Below are 26,517 nucleotides of genomic sequence, written 5' to 3'. Positions count from 1 at the left end.
TGAACCTAGGGTACCATACATGCTACACATGTACTCTACTAGTAAACTATAATTGTAGTCCAAAGATGAAGTTAAAAAATGCTTTTAACTATTAATGATTTCCTGTGATTTGCCTGAAACACAGTCATTTATGAAACAAAATTTAATAGTGCCATACATATTTGGCTTGAATAAATAAAAATAAGTATGCTTATACTCCCTAAGAGCATATGCTTTGATTTATTAAAAAAATACTTCACTCAGCATTAAAAATGTCATTAATTTAGAAAATATTGTTAAAATGAACATTTGCTTAATACTCCCAAAGAAAGAATATAATCCATTAAATTGCTGAAAGATAAATATATCCATGTTTTTGAGTGAATATGAACCTAAAACGTTGATTCTGTTCTCTGGAAAATACAGCATAAAGGAAACCCTTGTTATCAAATATAGAAGACAGTGATAGAAATAAAGACCATTAGATGCATAAGTTATTTTAGGAAAGTAATAGTTACTGCTTCAGCCCCTTCTTATTAGTTTCAGTTTGTACTTATTTATAACCATATCCAGAAAATGAAACACAATAAAATAAAGAGTGGAAATAGCCAGTTACAAAGAGAATACATAGATACATAAATATCCTACTGAAAAGTGCAAATTCAAGGCTTGTTTGTATACAGGTCACCTTAACAAATGGTTTTGAGGGAAGCATAATGGTCCAGTGGGTAAGACGATGATGAGCATTCTTGGTAAACTCAGTTCAAACCCCAGGATCCAACGGTAGAAAAGAGAACTAATTCCCACAAGTTGTCTTGTGACATCCAAACATACATCTCATACACCAAAATAAATAAATGTAAAAATAAATTAAAATAGTTTGATTAAACAGTAGACAATGCTACAACATGATCGCTTACATTTTCACTTTAACTTAGCATGAACCACTGTGTTCATGACCAGTAGAATGGCAGGTTCCAAAGCCTTTTGCAAATGTGACTAATAATCTGGACAAATGTAGACCTGTCCACTGTAGCAAGCTCTGATGTTCTGTGAGATAGCTGGAGGCAAGAAGGATCCCATAATAATCTATTGCTTTTTGACAAAGTAAAATATTTCTTTGATAAAGTAGTCAATATTTCTTTCTTTCTTGATGAAGCCAAAGATGCTAGAAGCAAAAGCTATAATAAAATAACCTGCATGTGAAATCAATCCAAAGCAAGATGATGGGTAGAATTCTAGATTGCAAGTATCAATGTGAGGAGTCAACTACCAGGTTTTCATAAATTTTCTTGTGGTCATTGAAATTATAAGTAGATTAAACCCTATTCAATTTTCACCTCATTACAAAGAACAATGTATACTTTAGGTAATAATGTGACTCATTTTAGAAAGATACTTTTATAGTCTATATAGGAAGGGAGATGTGGAGCCTGGAGAAATCACTCAGCACTTAAAAGTACTTTCTGTTCTTACAAAAATCTCATGTTTGCTTCCCACTACACACAAGATGCCTCACAACCATTTGTCCATCTTGTTTCTGGGGTCTGATACCTTTTATGGCACCCACAGGTACCAGGCAAACATGTAGTGCATATGTATGTGTGTGTGTGTGTGTGTGTGTGTGTGTGTGTGTGTGTGTGTATGTATACAAAACACTCATGCATATAAAATAAAACAAATAATTTTTATAAAGAAGATTAATATAGAATCAAAACCAAAGGCATGCAATAAACAAATAAAAACTAAACAAAAACTTCCTAAAGGAAAGAAGGTAAAAGATAAAAAGATAAACAATCCTAAGAAGAGAAAATTTTATAGGACCTTGTAGTTAAAGAAAAAGTAAACCAAAACCAAGCAAACAAACAAACAAAAACTTAAGGTACCACATGAAACTGTATTGAGCATAAAATTCTTATGAATCCCAAGGGCCTGCTATTCCTATGATTGTACCTGCTGATTCACATATTTGTATTTGGTAGAGAAGTGAGACATTAAGGTTACCAGATAATGTTGATTTAATAAATATAAATTTTTTTATGATCAAAACATTGAATTGAAAAACATACATATCATTGCAAAGGAAAAGGACGTTGTGAGGAAAATTAGTGTCTCTGAATGTTAGAATTAAACAAAGACAAAATACTACCCTAAAATATCCTAGAAGATAAATTGAAAGAGTGTTTTCCATGTCACACTCTCTGGGCATTGAGAAAGAGCAAAGAAGATTTCTATTCTCAACATGAGCAGAGTAACTTGAATAAAGCTATGAAAGTTTAGTTTGACATTCCAAACAGAATAAACTCAAAACTGAAATAAATACAGATTTAAATGCCCAATTTAAGAAATCATCCAGTCTTTCTATTTGTTATATAAATATTTTAAGGAAATTCTGAAACATGAGAAATAATTCATACTAAGCATATTTTACCTAAATGTTTTACTTGCTTGATTTTTATTTGTGAAAGTACTAGAAACTGTATAATGCACTTGATAAAAATATAAGAACTAGTACAGCATAAATCACAACAAATAAGGTCCTTGAGGCCAAAGAATAATTCAACATGAAAATATTTAGCTTGGAAATATTGCTTCTGGCAGACATGATGGAGTAAAAGCCTGTGTTAAACTAGATTTAATAATCTGATTGCTAAATTTGTTATATTGTAAACATAGTCATTTCCTATTTTGCTCAATAACATGGGCATATTAAATAAAAGCTTCAAATTTTATGCCCTACTTAGAAAATATTTCTCTTTTGCTATTAGAAATTGTCATATTGAGCTATTTTTCTTTCCAGAATTTTTCCCAATAATGTACCTCTGGACACATTTACTGAACATAGCTTGGTATATTTTATAATAACTTTGTGTTATTGAAGAAATTATTTGCACTATACTTCTTCTTTAGCTTTGTCTTACAACTGAATATATTATAATAATAAAACATAATATCTGATGGCAAAAAACCTTTTATCTACATAGTGTGGCTTCCAACTATCTGAGGAGACTGCAATGACATTTTAAATTGTGCTTAAGCAGGAAATGGGGCTGGAGAAAGAAAACACTGAGAACAATTCATGTAAGGTATGTAACTGTTTTTATCATAACTGAAAGCCAAGATGGAAACCAATGTGCTATTTAATACTTGCAAGAGTCTCTCAGGAAGCTGAGAGCAAAAAATCACTCACCTTTGAAATGACTGGGCTTGTGCCCCATGATCTAATTTCTTAACTTTCTTACCAACACACTGTCAAGGGAAGCTTTTTACCCGCATGAATTCAAAAGACAAAATAAAATGTGTGGACAAACCATGACTCAACCCATTTTCCTAGTGTTGCTTGCCATTTCCTTCCATGATTCTATTAGAGCACAAGCCAAGTTTAAGAAACACTCTGTGTTATGTCACTTCAAATCCTAAGCCAGCTTTTTCATGTGTGCTACAAATTGTAAGGAGAGACCCAGGTACATCATTATGTCTTGATTGATTCAAACATGCAGAAATTTACTTAAGTGTGGAACAAGCAGATAGAGCCTGTCTTGGTAAAGCCATCCCAGAGTGCTGAAGCCATGTTGAGCACTGAGTTATAAGTTGTTCCACAATGTCATGGAAGAATATTCATGGGTAGCTAGATGGTGGCTTTTGATCAGGAAAAAGCCTTTCCTATTTTTACCAAACTGAAAGCAATAGGCACATATCCTCACTAAGGGAAGAAAAGAGCACCTAAATGTACATGCCAGTTAGTGTCTCTTCTTTCAGGTCTCTCTAAGTCTCTCATAGGTTTGTGTTATGTCCAGAACTTGGTGCATAGGATTCTAAAACTAAAGAATCTTCTCTATGAATCCATGTTCTCAGTGACTGAGTATGTGTATGTTTGTGGTGTGTGTGTGTGTGTGTGTGTGTGTGTGTGTGTGTGTGTGTGTGCGCGTGTGTGTGTGTGTAGGGTGATGCATTTATCTAATTATTCATTATCAATAAAAAATTGAGAGTCAGATATTGGGGTAGGAACCTGCACAATCAGAGAAGCAGCAGAGCAGCACCAGTGACTTCCTACCTCTCTGTTACTCCATCCAAATGGGCTCTGAGCCTCTCTCAGCACTACTTCATTAATTCCTCATTCCCTGCAAACCCCTACAATTCATTGTGGCCAGCCAGTGGCTAGCTCCTCATTCTAATTCAAAACAAACTTTATTGAGATAATAAAATCAAAATTTCAGACATTGCCCCCCTTTTGTCTCAATAAAAAGGGGAAAATTACATTAACAATGCTGAGTCTACTTGAATTTGGCAAATTCAGGGAAAATACTCCATTATCTATCCTATCATGGTGAGTCTGAAGTTTTGCACCTAATTCATTTTCTGTCCTAACTCACCTTACCAACCGTCTTACCAAAACTATCTTTTTACATCTCTTAGCCTTATATACTTTATATCTCGTTTATGAGTGTCATTTCTGATTTTGGTAACAAGGAAAACTATAACTAGTACTACCTAGTCTTCACCTCCATCAGAGACCTAAGGTATACTATTACCTGAGACAACAGGAAGTACAAAGCAAACAACTTACAAAACTAAGAAACAGCTGGCTGTCTGGACAATCAGACAAGGGTCCACTGTAATGTTGAGGCATCCATCTTTGGCTTACAGTTCTTGAATATCTGACAGAGTTTCCTGTGAGGCAGGAAATTTGAAGGACTGTCCCTTCTTGTCTTGGCAACATTTGTCAGTCACTTTCTTTTGTGTCCTGCTTGTCCAATTTGGACAGCATACTGTCAGCAGTCAAGGCAAGGAGAGTTTCTTTCATAGGCTCTCTTTTGTCATGAAGAAAGCAAGCTCCACATGGAGTTTCTTTGATGCCCATCATCTTCTCTAAAGTGTATTGGTGTTGCCAAGAGCAGACATGTTTCAGTATCATGAAAAATCTTATGGTATTAAAACATCTGAAATGCCATGTTCTGCAGATTCTTAAAATGGTTGAAGACCCCCTGTCTATCTAAAATATATCTGTTTGACCTTGAAAACATAACATGACTAAAGTTTGATTGTAGTAGGTGACTAACTACTAACCTGCATTTATTATCCTAAATAATTTGTAATAATAACTTTCAAGGACTAAAAATTTACATTATATTGTTAAATACTTTAAACAAAAGTAGAAACATGTACAGGATGATCTAACAAAAATAACCTTAAAGTTGTATAAATATACAAAAATCTTTTAAAAAGATTAGAAAATACATATAACTGAACAACAATAATCTCAAATTTGTAGTAATATATATAAATCCATACCAATGTAAAATATTTAAGACTAGTAATTGCTTTTTTTGGTTTAAAAGTAGATGATTCAATAATCTACCCTTTTATCCTACTGTTTCTATATCTCCATATGTTTTAATTTTTAGAACTAGATCCCTGAATCTAATCTCCTCTATTCAGTTTTTTTCCTGACCATTACCTATAACAATTTGTAACCGACTTCCCATAACAATTACAAATATCCATAATCCATCAAATAACCAAATACCATCCACCCCAGCTCTTGAAAATGTGGGTATCATATTTTCAAAATTGCTTCCTATTGTCTGGAGAGTGCTGGCATCTCTAGGGACCTCTGATAAAATTGGGATAATGGTCAAGTCCTGAGAAAACTAGCTATATCATTACTTGTCCTGTTTCTGTGTAATGGGAAAGTTTAGAGCTTATCTGAAGTCCTGGCTGGAGTAGTGCATGAGGCTGGAACAGCTCAGCTAGCCTCCATGAAATGGTCCTGAGCAGTTTGTAATCCAAAGCTGGTTAGTTGTGTCACCACAATCCAGGTGGAATCGTCATTGTAGGCCCCGTCTTCCTTTTGGAGACTTCAAAGGTCACTTTTAGGCATGGTCATGGTTCATTGCAGAAAACATAAATATTTTAAATGTCATATGCATCATATCTTGAAGATGTTGAAGAACCATATTTTGTTAAGTAATCCAGAATACAAAAACTTAGTTCCTAATTACCTGTTAGATACTCAGACCCAAAATCATATATAGGAAGACAGATTAAGCATTTTCTAAAATTAGTTAGTATTCTATATGATCATTAATATCATAATGGAAAGTTTCATATAATATAATATTAATATATATTAATATTATAAATTTTGAGATAATATTTATACCTTCAGAAAAAATTTAAAGAGTCAAAATAAAAGCAAATGACATTAGTGACAATAGCATAGTCCCTTAACTTTGGTTTTTATACTGTCCCATATCAGATGGCTCTTCTGACATGAGACACAGATTTTGGATTTTCTTTTAACAAGTGTGCTTGGATTTACAGTCAGGTAGAGCCACTCTCCAACTCCAAAGCCAGCTTTAACTTTTAATTAAACTGGGACAACAAAAAGCCCATTAGTATTATGTATGTGTCTGTTGAGAAGAGCAGAAAAAAATATTTGGGAAGATTTGTGGGAGTTCACCCTGTTGGAAATGTGTGATCTACTCTTTTTCTTGGGACATTTTCTTTGGATGATTCCTTCATTTATTCAGTTGTGTCCTTAGTCCAGTGGCCTTTGGATTTCTCAGTTGTATACCTAAATTATCCTGAAAAGGCAAAAACAAATGAACAAACAAACAAACAAGCAAACAAACTGCCCAGTCCTAATTACAGGGAGTTTCCTTTTTGGAAAATTGTATCTGAACAAATGAAAAATATTTTTAGGCTATGTAAGAGACTCTTATATAGTCTAAAATTAGTTTAGATAGAATGGTCATGCTGATTGATAAACTATCACCTCTTCTAATGAAGAAGTCTCTCTTGTTCAAATCTAATCTTGATCAATTTTGGTAGTAACCTCAGCTTCTCTTCTCCTATGGAAACAAAGGAAAACCTCTTCCCCAATGTAACACGTTTCCTGGTTTCCATTCTGAGGTCTGCATATCTTTAAATTATACAGGCTGATTTGATTCAGCGGTCTTTTCTATTATATAGTGTCTCTCCACAGCTATCAGTTTTTATAGTGTTTTAAAATTTTGAAGTACATGAATTGCTGTGTAATCTATTTCTGGGAGTTCTTATTAACCTTTTTTTGTTTATTAAGCATATCTTTTAGAGTACAATTAGATCTTTCTATAACTGCTTGCCCCGTAGGATTGTGTGGTGTACTTGTAATATCTTTTATATTGTAATATGCAAATAACTGTTTTATCTTACTAGAGATATATGCTGGAGCATTGCCTGTCTTAATTTGTTCAGTTATCCCCATGATGGCTTTCTAATAAATGCATAATTACAGAATCAGCCTTTGCAGAACTAAAAGCAGATGCCCATTGAAATTCTGAATATGTATCTATGGTATGGTGTACTACATATTTTAATTTTCCAAAGTCTGAAAAATGAAACACACCCATTTGCTGAATTTCATTCATTTGAGTACCTTTTAGGATACATCCTGCATGTAGTAGAGTTTGGTTATACCAATAACAAGTTGGACATTACCTGATAATTTCTTTTGCTAACAAATAGTAGAAAAATCTTTTTTCAAACCCTTCCTATTAACATGATGTTTCTTATGAAATTCTGAGGCTCCTATTACATTTCCTACCAATAGCTGATAGATTCCTTCTCACCTTGTATGATTTGCAATAAATTACATAGTTCTTGAGTTGTCAATCCAATTGTGGGCCATCACCAGTTAATATCTCCCAACAATTTAAAAAAATCAGTAAGTGTTCTTAATTGATCTTTCCTTAATTGTACTTTCTAAGGATGAGTTTTTTTGTATATCTCTCTTATATCTTAGGTAATTAATTGAATTTCCATTTGTATTTTTCCAGGAGCAATTTCTAATTCCAAATAAGCCAAATTTTCTTTACTTTTTCAAACATTTTCTCAAAGGTATCTGCATCTCAATTATCTCATAAGATATTATTCATATAAATTATACATTGATGAAACTGATTATGAATAGTTCAAATGACTATCGTATAAAATATTGACAGTGGGAGTAATGAAGGGCAAGGTTTGAGGGAAAGAGAGCTTAGGGGAGCAAGAGATCCCAGCTGGATCAAGAACAGAAAGGGAGAAGAAGGAATAACAGACCATGATAAATGAAGACCACATGAGAACAGGAAGAAGCAAAGTGCTAGAGAGGTCCCGAGAAATCCACAATGATACATCCACTGTAGACTACTGGCAATGGTTGAGAGAAAGCCTGGACTGACCTAGTCTGGTGATCAGATGACCAAACACCCTAATGGTCATGCTGGAACTCTCATCCAATAACTGATGTAAGTGGATGCAGAGATCCTCAGCCAGGCCCCAGAGGGAGCTCCAGGAGTCCAATTGTCAATCTAGAGGAGGGACTGGAAGAATTGTTGAGACCAAGATTGGAAAAGCACAGGGACAAATAGCCAAATGAATGGAAACACATGAATTATGAACCAAAGGCTGTGGAGCCTCCAACTGGATCAGGCCCTCTGATTAAGTGAGACAATTGAATAGCTTGAACTGTTTGAGAGGCACCCAGGCAGTGGGACTTGGACCTTTCCTTAGTGCATGAGCTGGCTGTTTGGAACCTTGGGCTTACAAAGGGACACTTGGCTCAGCCTGGAAGGAGTGGACTGGACCTGCCTGTACTGAATCCATCAGGTTTAATTGAATTCCCAGGGGAGCCTTGGCCCTGGAGGAGATGGGAATGGAGGGGAGGAGCTGGGGGGGGGAGTATGGATGGGGGCTGGAGGGGGGAGGACAGGGGAACCCATGGCTGATCTGTAAAATTAAAACACAAATATAAAAAAAATATTGGCACAAGGTAGGGATGTTGGATGTTTAACCTTCCTTTGGGAATTTTTTCCACAGATGTCTTTTAACAAGCTGGGTATTATAAGTAGGCACTGTGAAGGCAAATTTTTCTCTGTCCTGTTCTTGCAAAGATATGGTAAAAAAGAAATCTTTTAACTCGGTCACTATAATAGGTAATCCTTTAGGTAATAGAGAAGGCAAGAGAATCCCAGGCTGTACATAGCCCAAAGGCTGAATCACCTTTGTAATAACTCCTAGATTTCTTACCATTCGTTGTTCTGCAGATTTATTTTTAATAACAAATATAAAAGAATTCCAGTGACAGGTCAATTCTTCAATATGTTGAGCACTAGGTTATGCCTATACTAGCTGTTCTAATGCCTATAATTTTTTCTGATATCAAAGGCCATTGTTCCACCCATATAAGGTTGTAAGTTAACCATTTTATAGGGCACTTGGTACCTTTGAGCAGCTGAAGATCAGCATCTGTTGTGCCCTGTTTATGTACAAGCTTAATGGTCAGTGACTATTCTTTATAATAGCTTTTAATATTCTTCTCAGAAACATGTTAGTTTATGATTTGTTTGTGAGACTGGAGAACCATTAATCTGGTTATTCCATTGCTGTAATAATCATAACCCATAAGTTCATTGCTATGTTAGGCATATATGACTTTAATTTTCCTCTCTTTCCTTCCAGCCCTATATATTTGACTTACCTTGCACTTTGATTTACTTGGAATAATTTGAAATTCCCTAAAAGATGAGCATTTGCCTCCTGAAGAGACCAAATTGGATTCCAAAATTTTGGTGCAATTATTATATCTTTCCTCTGTGTCTACCAAAACCTTAATTACAATTCAATTTAATTAATAGTTTTAACTTTAGTCTGCCAAAATGTTTGCTTATGGTTTCTCCTGGAATTTTTGTTTTATCTTCTAAAGCTGTTCTGTCATTCAGAGCAGTATAGTTTTCTCTAATAGGCATTAAGTCTTCTACTTGTTCTGTGGAGGAGTTTCCTCGAAGCTGACAGGGAAAGATTTAACCAAATTTGGTACAGGGTTCTGAGAGAGGCCTCCAAAGGCATTCCAAGGTGGCAAAGGGTTACTTTGCTTGTCCCACGTTGATCTTCAATCATTAGTTCAATAATGGTCTTTGTCACACATGCTGCATATTCCAAAAGACTGTGGCCTTCTGTTTGGATTTTCTCTAGGAAAACAGCAACAACAACAACAACAACAACAAAACATTGTTTCTAGGAACACCTTGCCTACAATCCCTTTTAAGATGAGCTGGTTTATTATAATTAAAACATCTAAACCTTTATTTTTCATATAAATTTTACCAATCACTTCTCCTATCCAAGTATCATCATTAGCATAAGATCCACTATCAGTTGTATTTCTAATCCAGTCATCTATGGGTGCTGATCTTGCCTTTAAAGGCCTGATCACCCTTTTACATTCTGAACTGGCATTTTTAAAAGCCAAATATTCAATTATTATTTGTCTAACTTGTGGATCTGATATCATTCCACTTACAACTAAAAGCAATCTTTGTAAGAAATCAGTGAAGGCTTCTTTGGGGCCTTGTATAATTTTAGTAAATGGCTCATTCCTTTTTTCTGATTCTGTAATCTTGGCCAAAGCAGTCAAAGCTGCTGTATACATAGGGCTAAGATGTGATCATAAACTATAACCTGTCTTTATAAATAAGTATAATTGCCCTCACTGAGAATATGATCTTCAGAAGCCTCACAACTTCTTGTTTTACCTTGTTCCATGACACTAGCTTCTTCTCTCCACCAGGTTCTCCACTCTATATGAGGATCAGCTTCCAATATTGCTGTAAGCAAATCTTTCCAGTCTTGTGGAATACTTAAGTTCTGAGTGGCCAATAGATTTAAAATCTGCTTCACAAAAGGTGAATCCATATCATATGAAACTATTGCTTCCTCAAATCCTTTCATATCTAGCATTTCTATAGGATCCCAGTTAACTTCTGAATAATCTTGGAAATGCCTATCATCTGGTGTTCATTCTTTAACAGTAACTGGGTAAATTAAGGTTGGTTGTCTAATAACATTGTGCCCCTACTCTTCAGTATCAGAATGCAATGGTGTGGTAACTTCTGCTCTAAACCCCTCTGTCTATGTGTGAATACATTTCTTAGTTCCATTATGCTGTCTAAGTATTTTGTCTTATCAGTTTTTTTTTTTCACTTTTGGCACTGATATCAAACAACTTTTTTAGATAAAACAAGAATTACAAAAATGGTACTTGACATTATGTCAATCCCAGCTAAGGGATTATCCCTTCATTTATTTTTTCCATTTTCAAACCAACCATTGTGGAATTATACAGAGACCTAACTCTGCACATAATATTTCTCATTTTTTAAAAATATGTCCCATCTTTATTGTGGGGAAATAACATTTTTTTAAAAACTAATTCTCCCCTTTAAGAATTCTTAGTTGTCTCACCAAATCTGATGACACTGACAGTGAAGTTGAGGCTGGATGTCACTGCTTAGCATAGTTGGGCAGATGACTCTGATGGTGCACAGCCTGGCTGAGGGCAGCTGCAGCTACTTTTGAAACTGTGAGCTGAGAATATGTGGCAAATGCAGCAACAATAGAATCACCAGTCAGTTTTGAAGGGGCTACACTAGTGTGGCAGCAACCCAAACAGGAGGTTCCCGGGAAGCCCACTACCCACAGGGGAGAAGGATCCAAAGAGTGATCCATCTGAAAAGAGGACACATGAATGTGTGGAAGAAGCATGTGTGTTAGGAGCTGCCTGAAATAAATAAACAAACAAATAAAGAGCTAGCTGAACGAGCTAGCCGAACGTGGATGTGTAACCCCAGAGTTTGGAGTCCAGTCCCCTTTGGAGTTTGGGGGCTTTGGAGTTCGGAGGGCAGCTGGAGACTCACTCTTCTAGACTGGCTACAAAAGGAACACCCCAAACTTGCTCAGAGGGCTTGTAGCAAGGGAGGAAAGCCCAGTCAATTCTTGTGGCTGTGGCTGTGGCTACTGGTGCTTTTTTGCCCTGAGTTGGATGCCAGGTGATTGTTTACCTACTTATTTTTCATCAATAAAAAAATTAGGGAGATATGGGGTAAGAACCCAAAAGATCAGAGAGAATCAGCAGAGTAGCAGAGCAGCCACATATGACTTCCTATCTCTTCTGTTCCTCCATCAAAATGGGTGGAGATCCTCTCTAAGCCCAGCCTTACTACTTCCAAAGTCCTCCAAAACCCTTATTGTTAACTTTTGTCAGCTAGTGGCTAGCACCACCTTCTGATTAAAAGAAAAATATTGTCAGAATGTCATCAAAATATCACACAACATCCCAGATTGTCACTTCAGTTTCTGTGAGCCTCTATGAGAGCTGCTTAGTAGATTCTCTGGGCTGTGTTCTCATGGTATCCTCAAAACTCTGATTTCTGCAATCCTTCCTCCCCATCTTCTGTGGAGTTTCCCAGGTTCTGGCTACTGATTGCTCTCCTCAGTCACTGGATGCAACCTTCTAGTGACAAGTCGACTAGGCAGATTATCTTTAGTAACCATTTCATTGACTTTTTTCTCCTGTCGTGTTTGGTAGTATCCTGGGACTCTGAGCTGTCCAGCCTCTAGATCCTGGCCATTCATTCAGTGGCAGGTATAGGCCCTCTCAAGTTAGGCCAGTAAATTCATTGGCCACTCCCACAACTTGTGTGGTACACTTACCCTAGCACATCTTGGAGGGAAATCAGACTGTAGGTCAAAGGTTTTGTAGTTGGGTTAATGTCCCAGTCCCAAAACTGATAGCCTTGTCTACTTATACAAGATGTCTGGTTCAGACTCCCACAAAGAGTCTTTGCTAGGATCACTCTCAAAGATTCCTGGATTCCACTGCACTAGGTTTCTACATCTCTGCCCAAATGCACTCTCCCCCAATTCTAGTCATCTCTCCCAGTACTCTCTCTTTCCATCTTCCCCTACTGTGTCTGTTACCAACCTGCCCCCAGTCTACTCTCAAATTCTTTTCCATTTCTGCTTCTCACTTCCCAGAACGATCCATGTGCCTCACTCCCAACCCAGTGAAACTTCCTGTTACTTATCCTCTCTGGGTCTGTAGATTTTATCATGACTATCCTTTACTTAACAGCTAATGTGCACTTATAATTGCGTACATACCATTTGTGTCTTTCTGGGTCTGGGTTACTTCACTCTGGATAATTTTTTTTCCACTTCCATCCATTTTACTGCAAATTTCATGTCATTCTTCTTAGTAGCTGAGTAATACTCCATTGTGTAAATGTACCACATTTCGTTTTATCCATTCTTCAGTAGCAGGACATCTAGGTTGTTTCCAGTTTCTAGCAATTTGGGATAAAGCCACTATGAACACAGTTGAGCAAGTGTCCCCTGTGGTAGGATGGAGAGTCCTTTGGGTAATATGTTCAAGATTGGTATAGGTGAGAAAATTGATTCTCAATTTTCTGATGAACCATCATATTTATTTCCATAGTATCTGTGCAAGTTTGCACACCCACCAGCAGGGTAGGGGTGTTCCACTTGCATCACATCTTCACTAGCATAAGCTGTCACTTGTGCTTTTGATTTTAGCCATTTTAACAAGTGTAAGATGGACTCTCAAAGTACTCTTGATTTGCATTTCCCTAGTTGCTAAGAATATTGATTAAGTTTTTAGGTTCTTATTCATCAACTGATATTCCTCTGTTGAGAATTCTCTGTTTAAATCTGTACTGTATTTTTAATTTGACTATTTGTTTTGTTGATGCCTAGTTTCTTCAGTTCTTTATATATTGGTTATTTTCTCTCTGTCAGATGTGGAGTTGATGAGAGTCTTTTCTCACTCTGTAGGTTGCATCTTTGTCCTACTGATGATGTCCTTTGCCTCACTGAAGCATTTCAATGTCATGGGGTTCCATTTATTAATTTCTAATCTTAGTGTCTATGTTACTGGTGTTCTATTCCAGAAGTTGTCTTCTGTGCCAATGTGTTCAATGTTATTCCTCAAGTTCTCTTCTGTCAGGTTGAGTGTATCTGATTTTATGTTTCAGTCTTTGATCCAGTTGGACTTGAATTTTGTGATAGGTAGTAGATATGGATCTATCCACATTTTCTACATGCTGACATTCAGTAAGACCACTACTGTTTGTTCAAGTTGCTGTCTTATATCCAATCTGTATTTCCATCTTCTTTAACAAATATCATGTCTTCATAGGTGTATGGACTTCTGTCTTAACCTTCAATTTTATTCCATTGATCAAAATGTCTATTTTTACACCAATTTCATTAATTTTTATTTTTATTAATATAGCTCTGTAGTACAGCATAAAATCAGGGATTCCAATACCTCAGGAAGTTCTTTTATATAAGTATTGTTTTAACTATTCTGGGTTTTTTTCCCATGTGAAGTATATTTGAAAAAAAATTGTTTTGGTAATTTGATGGGGATTACATTGAATCTGTAGATTGCTTTTCATAAGATAGCCATTTTTACTATGTTGATCCTACAGATCCATGAGCATGGAACATCTTTCCATCTTTTGATATCTTCTTCAATTTCTTTCTTCAAAAACTAGAAGTTTTAATCATACAAGTCTTTCACTTTCTGGGTTAGAGTTCTACCAAGATATTTTATGTTATTTGTGGCTATTATGATGACAAAATTTTTTCTTAGTCTGTTTGTCATTTTTATATAGGAGAACTACTGACTATTTTAGTTAATCTTGTATCCAATCACTTCACTATAGGTATTTATCAGCTGTAGGAGTTTCCTTGTAGAATTTTTGGGGTTGATTATGTATACTATCATATCACCTTCAAGTAGTAACACTTTGACTTCTTCCTTTCCAATTCGTAGTTTGATATCCTTTAGTTGTCTTATTGCTCTATCTAGGACTTCAAATACTATATTAAATAGATGCTGAGAGAGTGGACAGCCTTGTCTTGTTCCTGATTTTAGTGGAATTGCTTTGAGTTTCTCTCCATTTAATTTGTTGTTGGCTATAGGCTTGTTGTAAATTACCTTTATTATATTCTGGTATGTCCCTTGCATTCCTGATCTCTCCTAGACTTTTATCATAAAGGGGTATTGAACTTTGTCAAAGGCTTTTTTCGGCATCTAATAAGATGGTCATTTGATTTTTTCTTTCAGATTGTTTACATGGTGGATTACATTGATTGATTTTCATATGTTGAACCATCCCTGCAACTCTTGAACCATCCCTGCAACTCTAAGATGAAGCCTACTTGATCACGTTGGATGATCTTTTTGATGTGTTTTAGATTCAGTTTGCAAGTGTTTCACTGAGTATTTGTGCATCTCTGTTCGTAAGGGATACTTGTCTGTAGTTCTATTTCTTTGTTGAATGCATGTAGTTTTGTTATCAGCGTGACTATGGCCTTATTAAATTAATTTGGTAATGCTCATTCCATTTCTGTTTTGTGGAACAATTTGAGGTGTATTGGCATTCTCTCTTCTCTGAAAGTCTGTTAGAATTCTGCACTTTAGACAAACTGGCCTTAGGCTCCTCTTGGTTAGGAGACTTTTAATGTCTGTTTCCTTTTCCTTAGGTGATATAGGTCTGTTTAAATTGTTTATTTGGTCTTGGTTTGCTTTTGGTATATAATATCTATGAAGAAATCTGTTCATTTCTTTTATGTCTCCAATTTTGTGGAGTTCAGGTTTTTAAATTGTGATCTAATTATTCTTTGGATTTCCATGGTGCCTATTGTTGGGTCTCCCCTTTTCATTTCTGCTTTTACTAATTTAGATAGTCTCTCTTTGCTTTTTATTTAGTTTGAATAATGTTTTTTCTATCTTTAATTAATTAATTTATTTTCTCCATTTTTTATTGTCTTCCTGGATTTCTTTAGGGTATTTATTCATTTCCTTTTTAAGAACCTCTATCATCTTCATAAAGTTCGTTTTGAGGTCATTTTCTTGTGTGTCAGGTGAGCTGGAATTTTCAGAGCTTGATGGAGTAGGATAACTGGGTTCTGATGATACCATATTGTCTTGGCTGTTATTGGTTGTGTTATTACACTGGCATCTTGGCATCTGAGTATGGTGTGATTATTGGACTAGGTATCAATATCTGAGTCTTCTTTGTTGGATGAGTGTTTTATTACATGGTTTCTGATCCCTTTCTTGTCTTATGGCTAGGCTGGCCTACAGTTGAGTAGAGAGTCTCCACTTCAGTTGGGTACTGGAGTTATGATGGTTGGGCAATACTTGGTATTTCTGTTTTAGTTTTAAGAATATAATTACAATGTTTCTCTCTTCCCTTTCTTCCCTCCTAACCATCCCATTTATCCCTCCTGCCCTTAATCAAATTTATAGCCTCTTTTTTACTAACCATTATTACATGCATGTATGCATACTCATATATATTCCTAAATACAGCCTGTTTATTCTTTATAATTTTGCTTATATGTATATTCTTTTAATAGAATATTTTCATTTGTTTTTTACAGTATTTATTATTAATAAATAAGAATTAGGGCTGTACAGATACCTCAGGAAATAAAGTACTTGCTGTTTTAATATGAGGATTAGGGTTTATATCCTATTATGAATATAAAATGTAGGTGAACATAGTAGCATACCTGTAATCCTAGCACTCCAAAGCCTAGGATATACAAGCATTATCAGCTAGTTCTGTCAGTGAGAGACCCTACCTAAGTTAATAAATTATAGAGTGGTTGAGAAATGCATTCAATATCAACCTCTGGCTTCTACACATACGTACATGCATACTAATACATGTGTGCTTACACACACACACACACACACACACACACACACACACACTTATGCACACACCATGCATATATATGTGCACAAGAACTTCTGAAAAGATGCTGTGTCTGAGAAGACTAATTGAATAGAATTTCAGTACCTTAGCAAGATTGGAATGTCACAGGTCCAGAGGTTAATTACTTTCTAAATATTTGGAACTGTCATTCCTTGCCCACATCTGTGTCAGAGCTAGTGTATTGTGGCAAATGGAAATATTTTATAGTCTATTAACTTAGCAGACTACTAGCTTTCACCAATATAAATTTAAAAAATATTGTGAGATATCACCTTGTATCTGTAAAAGATTCTCCCTTTTTACTGTAACTGCTTCTTGGATACACACACCAATATATTTCAAATTTGCCTTGCAATATTTTTTTTTTTGTTCTGTAAAAGTATAAAAAGTCATGAAACCACTTTGTAACATGGACTTTGGGGTAATCTGAATCTATGTTCCTGGTCCATGCTCATTCAACATGGATACAGAGTAAACTATCTCTTATTTTCCTTAAGATGAGAGTTGTATCTTTGCATCAACACATACATATTCCAAATATGTAAACAAAACATACTAAAAAAAAAAAGTGAACTAAAGAAATTCAGTCACCCTTTCACTTCAGAAGACTTCCTAGACTTCTGTTACCATCACACTGACAGCACAGGATTCTAAAAATATTGAGACAACATTCAAATGAAGTGAACTAGTTATATGCATACTGAGTATCAACTGCACTCCACTCATAACCTGGCTCTAATCTTCATAAAAGAACTAAAAAGGTATTTTGAATGTCATTCTACACATTAATTTCTGATAGACTTCTACTTTCCTTCATTCAAAATGGCCTTTCTCCATGACTGAAGTCACTATTGTATTTCTACACAGCACTTTGGAATGATATTCTTCCCTCAATTTTTGAAAGTGTATTCATTATTTTCTACACTCATAGTACTCTTCAGTCTCTAATTTTTACACATCATGAAGTGTGTGTCTTATGGAACAACAAGATTAAATGTAATTGCAAACTAGACTCTTGTTTTTGTATAGAATTTCACTTTCCTGTATCAGAAAAAAATAGTAAGAAAAACAAAGAATAATGTGGGGATCTACATTGAAATAATGATATCTAAATAGAGAAAGCAATCAACAAGGAATGATGGAAACACTGTGTTCCAATCCCTCCTAAACTCAGTGTTCCCAACATGTACTGACATTTGGGTTTTTATTTTGAACAAAAAACTTCAAGTCTTCATGTAGCAAACAACTCAAATAAATAAGAATGTTAGTGAATTTTAGCACACTTAAAAAAAAATCAATCAGATCTTTCTTGCATAAAGGAACAACTGACTCACTTCACTGAAGTGACTGAAGTAGGGCACTGCTTAATAAATTGCCATTTGTACTTAGGAAATGGCAACAAAATGATGTTAGGGGCCTGGAAATGTGGAATTTAAAAGGCCAGCAACATTAGGCAGGTAATTTTTCTTTGATCATTGGTAAATGAGCTGAGAGCTATGGAACTAGGCTTTTAGAGGAACAGGACAAAGATTTGGTGATTTATCTACCACACAGCATCTTTCATGTTCCAGAACAGGGTGACTTTACATGAACTACTTCATACTGTTTGTTTAGTTGATTAGGAATTCACTTTCTACACTATCCTACCAGGTAGAATGATCCTGTTTCCCTAGAATACTTCTCTATAATAAAGAAATAGCCAGCAACCTCAAAAGTCCATAGATCATTTCCATAATGAATTGTTATTTTCACCAAGACAGAGATTTCAGAATAAATACTCAGAAGCTCTGGTCTGGCTGCAAGTATACATGCACCTAAAATATCAACGAAAAAACCTTCTACAACATTGGGTGCAGATATGACATGAGGCTATGTTGGGTGGGTGTATTAGCCTTAACCATGTTGCCTGGAACAAAGATATAGAGTACACACTGGCCTCTGAGAGTACTTACTCTAATCTTTTCTCACACAAGCTGTTATTTATGTACTGAGCTGAAAAATTTATGTTAAGATTATTAGATAGTAAAATAATCACATTTGTGATTAAAGATCCCAACCAGGTATTTTCTTTTGGTGCATAGTTCAACAAAAAACAGAGTTTGTTTTGTATTGTAAATTACTTACTGTGTCTAAGAGACAGAAATAAACTGCTAGTGTAATTTTTTCAATATTAACAAGGAATTTTCATGAATAACAAATCTCTGTGTTTTTATGGTCACAGAAATTATTGACAGGAAATAATCAGTCATCTGATTTAAACACCCATTTCAGCTCAGTGCACAACTGGTCATTTTGTATTTTTTTTCCCTCAGTAATTCTTACCTCCAGATATGAAATGGCAATGCTGGAAGTTTCTACTATAATGACAACCATTATTCTCTGAAACTTCTATTGGTTGCTAAGTTCCAGAGCTGTGAGCTAAAGGACAACACTTCCTGGTACATGGGCTACTGATCATTTGAACTGTAGATAATCCAACTGTGACAGATACTTGTGTAAATTACACAATAGATTTAAAGAGTTTCTAAATGTAAGGAAGTTAAATAACTCATCTCCATTGTCATGTTGATTGTATTATGAGATATTTTATATTGTGTTAAATGATTATATTACTAAGCTGACCTTTCTTATTTAGTTCATCTTTTTAATATGCCCCCTAGAAAACTTAACATAACATACACATTTTTACTTGTGAACTATATAAAGTTTTTTATATAGTTTCATATTAATGTTTATCTGATATCTGAAAGACACAAGATGCAGGCTATATAAATACAAGGAAAAAAAACAGAACTGAAGTGAGAAAAATGTAAGGAAAACCATTGGAAGGTTTTAGATTTTCAAGCTGTTGTTAAGTTGTCAAATAATTGACGTATCTTCTTGCAACATATTGTAAAAAGGTGAACTTGAATGTCTTCTTGCTCTAAAATGTAATTCTAGATAAAAAGGAGAGGTAATTTTTTTGTTGTTGTTGTTGTTTTTGTTTTTCAAGACAGAGTTTCTCTGTGTAGCTTTGCGCCCTTCCTGGAACTTACTTTGGAGATCAGGCTGGCCTCGAACTCAGAGATCCGCTTGCCTCTGCCTCCCGAGTGCTGGGATTAAAGGCATGTGCCACCACCGCCTGGCTTGAGAGGTAAATTCTTAGCAACGTAGGACCAATTAAATAATAGTTCCTCAATAAAGACATAACTAGTTGAATTCAGCTAATAAGATAAAAATTACATGTGTGAACGCACATGAGATGAGATGTAAGGAGTGGTTTACCAGTATTTGGCCTGGAGCTGCTCCATTCATATTTGAAGTTTGGCATAAATGTTTCTCTGCATATAGTGAGTGGAAACCTAACTTACATAGAAATGCACTGGACCACTGTTGTAACAGGTAGCTGAGTCTCAGTAAACTGCGCATGAAGAGCTAGCTATTCATATGCTGCTAAGTAAGTAAAGTACACATGGCATTGAACCAATGTGTGAGCATTTGGTGGCCTTTCTAACATGGTTAGTAATGGCTTGGTTTGTTGTTTGCTATGCCATTTCTTTGTTCTCTTGAACTAAGCATCATTCTGAATCATTTTTAGTCCTCACTGCTGACCAATCTTAGAATATCAAAGCCAGCTGAGATCTGCAAGACTGAATTTCTTTTTGCTTTCTAATAGTAAGTAAAGATAAAATGTGACAAAATAAACATTTGTTTTTTTCCCAACTCCCCTTTCCTCTTGGTAAAGGCAGCACTGACAACAGATATGATCAAGCCCAAAGTGACCTGGCCCTGATTGCTCCACTTCCCTCATAACTCTGACCTAACCTGTCACTGCATTGATGGCTATCATTCCATCTCTTCTGCTGACATTCTAGTTCAGAACACTGTGTGTGTTCCACTGTAACCTTTGTACAGATAGGTCTCTTTGATGCCATTCCAATCATCCTGTATGTATTGGTCATCAGGGAGTCAAATCAATCACAACATTCCAGATGTTATCTAAGATGTCTCTGGCTTAGCACACATTCTTTAATCTGCACTGCCTGTTCTCAAGACACCACAGTCCCTTAGCTTCTCACCAATTCTCTATTTCCAGGTGTCATGTGCTTCTATGCCACTCACTATGATCAGTAACACCAGTTTCTGTGTTTCCTAAGCATTTTATGTTCATTTCTTGTTAGGGCTTTTGTTTTTGGATTCTGTGCATGTCTTTTCATTGCACATAAGAATATTATTTTGGATATTTTAAAATAGAAAGATCCACTCAATTATCAAACTTGAAAACACATAAATCATTACCACTATTTTTCTCTGGTGGTAGCTCTTACTTAGGGCTAAACAAATCTTATCTGTTTCCTCCATTTTTATTAGTTTCTTATTTTTGTTTTTTGAAAATTTCATACTATGTATTTTTATCATATTTACCTCCTTTGTTGATTCTACACTTATCCATTCCCTATTCTATTTCTATATTATTTTGTCATTTCTCCAAGAGTTTGTTACAAGTTAATATGCCTCTCACTGGCAGACTTTTCATATATATAGACTTCTTTATGAAACTTTAGAAATTTCTCAGTGTTTAGGAGGATTTACTCACTTAGCCTCTCTCAGAGGACCCTGATTTGATTCTCAGTACCCATATGGTAGCTCACAACTATATTTCAGGGAATCTTATGCCATCTTCTGACTTCTGTGGGAAAAAGGCATGCATATGGTACATAAACACATACACACACACACACACACACACACACACACACACACAAACATACATGGATTTTTTTAATTAAAAATATTTTTAAAAAACTATAAAAATCTAATTTTCTTTATGTAACTTATCCCTTCCTGAAATTGTCATCATCTCTTATTCATTGGTGACTTTAGGTATATTTCACTCTCTAAGTATATTTTGATCTCTTTCAGTGTATGTATCTCCTGGATCTTTTTTACTTTTGCAAGTTCAGAAACACTAATGGTTCCATATTGCTAGCTGTTGCTAGTGTTGAACAAAGCATGCATAAAGGAATAACAAAATAATAAGTAAGACATAGGATGTGTTCAGTAAATGAAATTGAACCTTTTAAATAAAATAAATAAAATAAATAACATACTACCTTTGATGTTTGATAAATCATGTATGCCTCTGAATATTGGTGATTGTGAGTAATACTGAAGAAATATATGTTTTTAGATACTAGACCTGAATGTACTGAGATGCTGAAATAATGATATAGAAAATATTTAAGAGTTGTATTTATTATAAAGTTTTAACACTTTCAGTATATTAAGGCTTATGGAAATATCAGTCACTATAAAACATCTACTATATTAAATTTTTGTTCCCAAGAACCTACTGGCCTCATCTCATGTGTGGTTGATAATTAACTAACTTGATAATCAATCAGGATAGATGGCATTCATAAGTCCTAATTTTCAGGAACTCTGAGAAGATTAATCAATCAAATTATTTGACTCTTGTGGTGACAGTGGTCCATCTTTTATGTTTAGTATATTTGAGAATGGTGAATATCTGATGCAAAAACATAGAATTTAGGTCCAGAACCATTGTCAAAATGTAATAGAACTCATAAATCTGACAAGCTAAAGGAAGAAATGAAGCTATCAAGGAGTGATGAAAGTCATCTCAAGATGCTGCTGTTTAACTGTTTGGTCAGGTCCTTTCAGAAAACTCAGCATTACCATCAAGGTATTTGTAAGCTGTGGAAGTTTCACTCCCAAAATGTAAAAAAGGTAAGAAGAGAGTGCAAAAGTCATATATCCAAATAAATAATTTCAGTATTTTTGGCTTATGAACATTTGCAATGCTGTTTTTAAAACAAAACAAAAATCACAACTATGCACCTTATTGTAGTTAGATGACTTCTGGTTCTCCACAATGATAATGAACATGCTCCAGGAGGTTCATAACATTTCATTGTTGATTCTGAGTCTAATAAATATACTTAAAAAAAGAAAGAGAATCCTAGCATTCCCTCTTCTAATTGCAATTTCATGTTTTTTTCACAGATGGTACTAAAGGACAGACTGTAATCACACTGCTAGAACTAATATTAAAAGTACAGACATAAATTTCATAAACTTGATTTTAAAACTGCATTTAGGGGATGAGGAGGTAGGCAAGTCAATAATTTGCTAGTCATGCACTCACAAAGACTCGAATTAGATTTCTAGAACCTACGTACATGTAACTGGGTAGAGTAGAACATATTTGGAGGTCTAGTGGAAGGAAAGTGAAAACAATTGGATCTTTTGGGTTCATTGGTGAGCCAGCCTAGTCTATTTGGTAAGTTCTAGGCTAATGAGAGAAATTGTCTTATTAAAATAGTGGATGATGTTCCTCTACTTGCTTCAGCAGAGGCCGGGGCACCACCATGAGACACCAAATGTTTCTTCACCAAAGCCATCTTCATCCATGTCCTACCATGGGAGAGTCCACTATCTTTCTCCATCATTAAAATGTCTAAATACTCACAATGTCTGAGTTTATGAGGCAAGATCTTCCTCCCCGAAAGCCATTTGGTTATCTTTTCCATGACTGTTATGGGTGGTGACAGGAAAACATGGGGTAAGAGACCTTATACACTATGTTCTCCAAGAAATATTTCAGTTTCTACAATTGAGACTGAGATACTTCCAGTTACCAGTTCAGTGTGCTGCTTCTTCTGCTGGAGAGATTTCCTTAGAAAGCATTTTTTCCTCCTTCTCCTTTGTGTCTCCTTGGTCTCTGGGAGTTCTTCAGCAACCTGGACTTCAATAAGGCAGTGATTGCATCCCTCTACTCACTCAAGGTGGCATATCAGCCCTCGTGTTCTACTTTGGAGACTGTTTCCCAACCCAGAAGAGACTTTACACCTTATCCTTTAAGATTCTTCTTATCACACCACTACATAGCACCATTTGCAGGTAGTGAATCTATGTTGGACATCACATTTTGACTTTAGTTTTTTCTGTCTCCTTATCTAAGTAGATGCTGCACGTGAACACTTCAGTTCTATTTAATAAACCTATAGTGCATACAGAAGTCTGCCATATAATCTACAGTCACATTGTCAATTTGTCTTTTTATGTAAGTTTGCATTGTCAGATATTGCTGGAGTTTTCTCCAGTCCCATTCAGACCCACAGCCACTCAGATCCAAATAAACACACAGACACTTATATTGTTTATAAACCGTATGGCTATGGCAGGCTTTCTGCTATCTAGATCTTACATCTGAAATTAACCCATTTTTATTAATCTATAAGTTGCCACGTGACTTGTTGGCTTGTGGCTTACCAGTACTTTGCATCTTCTCATGGCAGTAGTTGTTGGCAGCATCTCCTGACTCAGCCTTCTACTTCCCTGAATTCTCCTCTCTCCTTATCCCACCTATACAATACTTCCTGCCTTTCTACTGGTCAATCAGTGTTTTATTTATCAATCAATCAGAGTAACACATTCACAGCATTCCAAGCACTCAGATATTCGTTCTAATCTGTGGAAGGCCTTTGATCAAGGTCTGCTCTGTTTTCATGGATCCACCTGACTATTGGAGTCATATTGCTCTTAGAATTAGCCTTTTGACTCCATCCTCTTCCCTGTCCACCTATGCTCATGTCACCAAGATAAAAATCCCTGTCTTTCCCTACCCAGAGTCCACCATATGCTACCGTCCTATCCAAGTTCAGAAATCTTACAGACTCATGATTATAAAGACCTGTGCTACTAGAATGAACTTGTCAGAATGAACTTTACTGCCTTTCACTGATGTACTGTTAGCAATATTGACATGAAGGGCAGAGGGTGTCCCTAATGGGAGACTGTTATATATAGCTGCTTTTCTAGAGATAGCTGTGTTCCTGTTCATACCTGAACTGATCCAATTAATTGTTGGTACAGAGGAATAACTGGAAGTAGCAAAGAATACAAGTATAACAACTTGTGCTTACTCCAACAGCATGTATACCAAAGTTGGAACAATACAAACAAGATTACCCTGGCCTCTGACTAAGGGTGATACAAACTCATGAAGCATTCTATAATTAAATAAAAGAAGTGTGGCAGTGGGTACATTTGGTAGTTTCCAGGAATCTGGTGATTAATGTACTTATTATCTTCATATGCAATGCTAGTAAAATTTTAAGCCCCATATTAGTCTGAGGTTGTCCAGTCTCGGTGATTTATTTTAAGACTCTCTATATTCTCACAGTTATGAGGGCTATCTGGTATATGCATATACCAGACATATATTGGACTAGCAGGCTGTATGGTATATGCAAAGTGAACAAATAGAAGGCTAAGATGGTAAACATAACTCTGAGTTGGTTAAGTATACCCTCAGGAAAGTTTGAGTAAAATTAGTGGGAGATAGCCCACCGAATGCTTCAAATGTAATGTGTCCTTATGTGGTAGTGGTCTGAGCCTGGGTATAACTACTCTCAGTGGGTAAGCCATAGACTACATGGCCTTGTTGCCTGTATGAGTCTGTGGTCCATGCATATCCTGGAATGAGCTAAACATCACAGGCACAGGAGTAATGTATAATATTACTGTAATAAATGATGTAATACATTTATAGTATTGTAACCTGTGGGTATCATCTTCTGACTGTAAAATTTTCAAGTAGGAAAAATAGAATATCTCTAGGGCCAAAAGGGAGTGTCATAGATATTTTCTGAAACTAGATGTCAATATACTAGTTATACCTCTTTTTCAACTGAAACTTCGAAAGGTATTTATATGAGTTCACAGTTCCTAAAATATACGGTAACTCTAGTTATTGCACATTATAGGAAATAGGAAGATTATAAAATATAGTATTTATTGAGTAAATAAGAAAATATAGTCTTTGATATAAAACCATTGACCTAATGTATATAATAACAACAAAACTTTTGTCCTTCATATAGAGTATTTAATATTTTGCAGAAAGGAAACTCACAAGAACAGCACATACTCAAGTCCTTGGTTACAGACCCTTAGTTTCCAAGCTATTCAATGTAAGATCTACTTCTCTTTTGATCTAGAAAACTTTATTTGTCCATTTGGGATGTCTAGTATAATTTATATGAGCTCTTCAGAGATCTACAGTCCTTGCACGTCTGTCATAGTGTGAATCTGGGATGTCTCTGTGAGAAGCAGACTGGATTTTAACTATTGTTATTTGATGAGTCAAAGTTGCTAAATTTGTAACTGGTACAATATTCTTCAAAGATTAATTCATCTTCTAGGGATTGAGAAACTGAAAAAGCAATAACTGTCCTTTTACAAACCCTATGAATAAATTACTCACCCATGACTCATTCTTCCTAATGATGCTGATGGGTAAGTCAGGATACATAGACTTCACCCTAAGACAGAAGTACAGAGTGACATATTTCATCATTTTCTTTACAGACTGTAGATGCTGCCAACATTAGTCAGTTCCTGCTTCTCCACCACTGGTATAGAAAAGTTAGAAACACATGAAACCTATTTTCCCTTCCAAAGAGAATCAATTTTATTCTTATGTGACTACTGACTCTCACATATCTCTTAAGAGCTACATTAACAGTTTCTAGACTAGCAATAGTCTGAATTCTAAAAATGAACTTTTGATATGGCAAATAGAGTTTTTGTGTTTGAAGGAATTTTTTAAATTTAACAATATCTTAAGTTTTATCAGAATTATTACTGTTTTTATGAACCTACCTTTTTATGGATACTAGACAGAAAGAAAAATCCTCAGACCAAAGGTGATGCAGGTATTATTCAAATTCTGGCACAATATAATGTTTACATTTTATATCTTTATATATGTTTATATATAAACATATATATGTGTATATGTCTAATCCTAGCATTATGTTGTTCCTTGGTCATACGACATCCCAGTGACTCTGCATGTGTTAACTTTTCTAAGAAAGAGAGGTCCTGACAACTCATATTTTTATCATCTTTC

The 26,517-nt window shown here is 35.4% G+C and overlaps 1 non-coding gene across 1 annotated transcript; it reads left to right on the top strand.

Moving 5' to 3' along the window:
- Positions 1-24,518: 24,518 nt before the first annotated feature.
- LOC118595892 lies at positions 24,519-24,623 on the top strand. The gene has a single exon (XR_004946585.1). It is a non-coding gene; the product is annotated as a U6 spliceosomal RNA (small nuclear RNA).
- Positions 24,624-26,517: the final 1,894 nt, after the last annotated feature.

The sequence above is a fragment of the Onychomys torridus genome, chromosome 14 (assembly GCF_903995425.1).
Source record: "Onychomys torridus chromosome 14, mOncTor1.1, whole genome shotgun sequence".
Classification (NCBI taxonomy): Eukaryota; Metazoa; Chordata; class Mammalia; order Rodentia; family Cricetidae; genus Onychomys; species Onychomys torridus.
Note: the sequence above shows the minus strand (reverse complement) of the source record. Positions and strands in the feature narration are given on the sequence as shown.